This window comes from Sciurus vulgaris (assembly GCF_902686455.1).
Source record: "Sciurus vulgaris genome assembly, chromosome: 2".
Classification (NCBI taxonomy): domain Eukaryota; kingdom Metazoa; phylum Chordata; class Mammalia; order Rodentia; family Sciuridae; genus Sciurus; species Sciurus vulgaris.
Window position 1 is genome coordinate 52,542,259 of NC_136462.1, and position 5,283 is coordinate 52,547,541.

At 39.3% G+C, this 5,283-nt stretch overlaps 1 pseudogene across 1 annotated transcript; it reads left to right on the forward strand.

Annotated features, from left to right (window-relative positions):
- The first annotated feature begins 319 nt into the window (after positions 1-319).
- LOC306655278 lies at positions 320-4,972 on the forward strand (annotated as a pseudogene). Its single transcript has 2 exons — positions 320-508; positions 4,606-4,972. The product of its transcript is annotated as an uncharacterized misc_RNA (transcript).
- The last annotated feature ends 311 nt before the right edge of the window (positions 4,973-5,283 follow it).

Consider the following 5,283-nt stretch of genomic DNA (forward strand, 5'->3'; position numbering starts at 1 on the left):
AGTAGGTGCACATGGAAAAGGCCACCTTCTGTCCTACTCCTTCTCTATAAAGGAAATCACATTTATGTCACCACACACAGACACATTATGTGCTTTTAAATGACACTATTTGTATGATTCATTTTTATTCATTTTGGGAGCATAGGTTCCATTCTGGAAATACACTGGTGAGCAAGACAGACATGATTCTTATCTTCAGGGAACTTATATTTGTGTGGATTTGTGTGGCATGTGTTAGACTTCATGAGACTCCTCAAAAGTATCCCCTTTCCTTGTCCAAGTTCTGATCAAATTGAAATATAAAAGGAACGATAGGCAGATGGAGACTATCATTGCTAAAGGCTATGTTCAAACACTCAGCCATGTTCAAACCACATGGCTCAATGCCCGTGTCCAGAGTGGGGCTGATCAAAGAGGGCTTCCCCACTGGGAAGATGGAGAACTGTCCGGTGAAGATATTGCAAGGAGTAAAGAGCTCCTGATCCCTGCGGGCTGCTTTTCCCAAGAGGTAAACAGAGCTTGCTGAACCGAGTAGGTCCAGTTATTCTTCAATTCACAGATCACCTAAGTCCTCTATCTTCTTGGCTTGTATGCATAAGAGGCAGAGAGGGGCCAGTGCTGTCACTATCCAGGCTCCCTCCATCCAGAAGTGTATTTTAGAAAGGGGACAGTATTCTTTCCTCACAAAGAAGAACTATAATAATAATCCAATAACCAAACAAATAAGGGTAAACTTCCTATTGTAACAAGTCCCATAAATTGAAGTGTTTGGTAATTTACTTAGTCATTTATTGATGAACATTTAAGTCGTCCTTTTATTTTCTATTACAAAAATGCAGGCGTGAACATCCTGGGACACTGATCTGGGAACACATTTGTCAACTAGCTAGCCATAGGTAAATTCCAAGGAGCACAGTTGTTGGATCAAAGGAAATGTGCATTTCCAATTTCAATAGCTGTAGCCAAATTATTCTCAAGAATAGGAATCCAATCTAAATTTCCATTAACAGGATGTGAAAGTAGTTACAGGCTAAAACAATGGATGTCAAAGTTGGGTTTAAATGATTCAGATGACACATTCATTTAATATTCAAAATCATATAAAGTGATAAGAGATATGTTTGTAGAATGTTTTCTGAGAACTTTACTCACATCATCTTATTTAACCCTCATTCCTGTGGAGAGGAGGGTATTATGATTGCCATGTCACAGATGATGACATTGAGGCTAAAGAAGATTATACTGGCCCCAGGAACAGGTTGTAAACGGCAGAGTGTCTGAGCCCTGGCAGGTCTCAGATCCTCGGGCACCACAGTACCACACTGTAAAAGGCTGTAAAGAAGGAAAAATTGTCATAAAACGGTGGTGCTGTGTAAGGATGAATTCTCTTAAGAAAAGGTGCTGCTTTCATGCAAATGCTGCTTATAATAAAGAGCATGAAAGAATCACCAACGTGTAGTGTACATAAGAACTGCTAAATAAAATGTTTTCCAAAGATTTGCATGAAACATCAGCTGGGTTTTGATGCTTGCTGGTTGTTGAAAATGTTTATTCATGTTGAACAATGTTTATTTATTGAATGTACCATCTATTTAAATCAAATTATCTCCATAACTGAATATTTATATGAATGCTTTATTGAATATTCCTAAACATTTGCCCAAACCACAAATGATTTATTCACAGTTATAAATGTTCACTTCTTTAGAGTAAAAAATTGCTTAAAAGGAACTTAAAAGCAAACTGACATTTCTGTAGTTTGTGAACATCTGCAATGCTTTCTGCACATTAGCTGTTAGATATTTCTGCCTTAGAAAATGGCTGGATATTCTAATTATTTATGTTCAATAAAATATTTAAAATTTACATAGCATCTCTTTTATTGTGTCATATAACAGCAGCTGCTCTTGGCTCTAGGACAGGCCAGTGGATGGATTTTGAGATTTTTCAGATACCTCAGCTTTGCGCCAGCATTTAATTAGCTGAGACCCCATTTATTTTGCTGTGCACTCCAGTGCGATGAACGTTAGGCCTTAAATAACCCCAGGCTGAACAGATGCCAGTATGAGCTGTGAAAAAAAGCAATAAACAAAGTGATGTAGTGCCTCACAGTTTTATTCACTGTACTGATGGATCCAAGGAACCAGATTTGGAAACTTTACTGATATGTATAAGGGATCATTGACCCTTAACTAATGTATATAACTGTGTATTTGCTCAGAGAAAGTCAAGCAGTCCAGAAGTCTGAAGGCCTAGGTGAGGAGCCTTGATGTTCTCATCTGTAGGATGGATTCCAGAGGAGAGTGGGGACTTGGCAGTGGTCCTCTGGATGTTGACCCCTAGGCTCCCTTTGGCTCTCCATGATTCAGTAACTCTAATGGTCGAGTCCCAAGGCTGAGAGTGACTTCTGTGCTCCCTCTCTTCTGAGTATGCCAGTGACTTTGCTGTTGTCTCAATGAGCACTATTTTACAATTTTTGAAAAGGTGCGGGCCCCAGTTTTCCAGGGTTGTACCCTGTGTCCCCCTCTCCCTGAGCACATGCACCCATTCGGTGTCAACCTTGGCAGTGTCCTGGTTTGGTTTCTACTGTTGACGTCATAAACATCTTGGGAAGGTTGAGAACGAGCCATTTAGAGGCACAAGGCACACACCTGCCCACAAGGCGATTGGGAAACCTGACTAGCCAACCTGTCCTCATGACTCCATTCTAGGGGATGAATATTCTCGAGGTAAGGGGAAAGTACCCCAGGGTAAGGTCTGTTGCAATGAGAAAATAAATCAAAAACAGGAAGAGGTTCACAGCAACTCTAGAAATTTCTCAACTCTTATTCTCTCCATTATTCTTCCTCAAGTCCCTCTTTCTTGTCTTTAATACTTCTCCAGTGTGCAGGAACACTGTGGGAGTAAAATGGGGAAAAAAAAAAAATAAGAAGAATGTGGAGCAGTTAATGAGGAAGGAGTAGTAAATTAGACAACTTGAATTGTGCCCAGGCAGGAAAGCAGTGGGGATGGACAGGTAAACGTGGATGAGGACGGGCTGTCCCTTTCTCCCCAGCACTCACCTACCCTCCCAACGGGGTCATATTTTAGGAAAGTGGGAAGAGAAGTATAATTTCTATTCAGTGTTTCCCTTCTCCTCCCATTGACTTTAAACTGCTCATATTGCTTCTCCTCTACCTTAAAGGCAAAGAAGTGATCGAATGTCCTCACATTCGTTGGTAGTGGTAGAGGTGGCAGGAGTGTCCCGTGTGAATGGAAGCCAGGGTCTGCTATTCTTTACCTTTCTTTGGCTGGGCTTTTCTTCCTTCCTGTCCTTTTGTGTCCATGGTTGTTGTAGACTCAAGGACCTGGGCCCTAGGCTCCCCTCTGGTCCTGCATCAAGTTAAGGTGGCTGGCAACGGAGGTCAGGCTGCTTTGCTGCAGCTCACCCTGCTGGAATGCACACCTTCGCTTGGCCCCCACTCCTCTTTCTGGGACTGGCTATCTTAAGAGGGAACTTGAGCGAATTGTGCCTGAGTCACTTGTTTTTCTTAGCTATAAGGGAGTTACTGTGTGCCCAGAGAGGAAATGTGTCTCCTGTGGGTTGAGGTTTGGGGATTTAGAGCAACTGGGAAAGGTCACCTATTGGATAATATCCTCCTGATTTTAACTCATGTTTTCCGTTGCTGTTGTCTTATTTAATTAAATGTTCATAAATATTATAATATAGGAAAATGTCTATTAATAAGTAGTGATCCCCCTCCTCAGTTGCTTCTCCACAGTTTGCTATCTTGTTCTATAGTTTTTGCAGCATGCCTTCCTTTTTCAGTATATCAATAATTAAAAGTGATTTTAAGAAAATGATGAGGTCTAATTTTCTTTTTCTTTTTCTTTTTTTAGTCTTTGTCACATAACATTAAAAAATTTTTTAAAAATTTTTACAGACTGTATTTTGATTCATTGTACACAAATGGGGTACATCTTTTGGTTTCTATGGTTGTGCATGATGTAGATTCATACTGTTTCTGTAATCATACATGTACATAGGGTAATGATGTCTGTCTCATTCCACCATTTTTCATACACCCCCTCATTTCCCTCTACGTAATCTAAAGTTCCTCCATTCTTCTCTCACACCCATCCCCGTTATATATCATCATCCACTTTTCAGGGAAAACATCCGTCTTGGGTTTTTTGGCATTGGCTTATCTCACTTAGCATGATATGCTCCAATTCCATCCATTTATCTGCAAATGCTATAATATTCTTCTTTATGGCTGAATAATATTCCAGTGTGTATATATACCACAGTTTCTTTATCCATTCATCTGTCAAAGGGCATCTAGGTTGGTTCCACAATCTAGCTATTGTGAATTAAGCTGATTTTCTACCACCTGCCCAGTGAGCTTGAAACTGATGATGGATCAAAAATAATGAATGATACTTGGAACAGAGTTAATAAACCAACACAAAGCTTTTTTTTTTTTTTTTGACTCAGGAGTGAATGAATATTTTAATTTTATTTTTCAGCATTATACAAGACATTATTATTAACTATATTTACCAAGCTGTACATTAGGTCTCCAGGACTTATTCACTGAGTAACTATAAGACTAACTTTTGTTGGGGCAGAGCATCTGGAGGTTCACCACCTCTGTGGTCCATCGGAGACACTACTAAGAGGGACTCAGGAAGAATTTGCCACTTTCAGTGGAAAACAAGCAGTTCTCACTGATTATGATGACCTTATACTTTGGATCAGGATTTGCTGCACCTTTCTTTACAGTGAGACACCAATGGTTTAAGAAATAAATTTTAATTCATCCATTTAACATATATGAAGAATGTTTTAACAGATGTAATCTCTTTGAAAAATGCAAAAAACTCTTGGACTCATAGCATACTGGATATGTTTGTAGATAAACTAATGACATGAAAAAGAAAGATTGTACTTTCTGAGCAACATCTCCCCATTTCCTGCCCACTTCCAGTCCTGCCTACTTTCTTATTCTCTGTTGATAAATTGTGGAACATTTTCCATGTCAGACATTCAAACCCACTTTATTCTTAAACAGTTGCTTAGACTTCCCACTATATGGGTGTAACCATATATGTGTGTGTCTGCATATAAATAAATAAATAAAGTTATTTTCAACTTTCCCAAACAGTGCGGCATTGAAGATCCTTGTACATATATCTTCATGTACAATTCCCAAACATTTCTATAGGATGGGATTCTTATCTAAGGGGGAATAGTCATTGCTGATCGAGTTTGTTAATTTTCTTTGTTAAGAAGTACTTGCT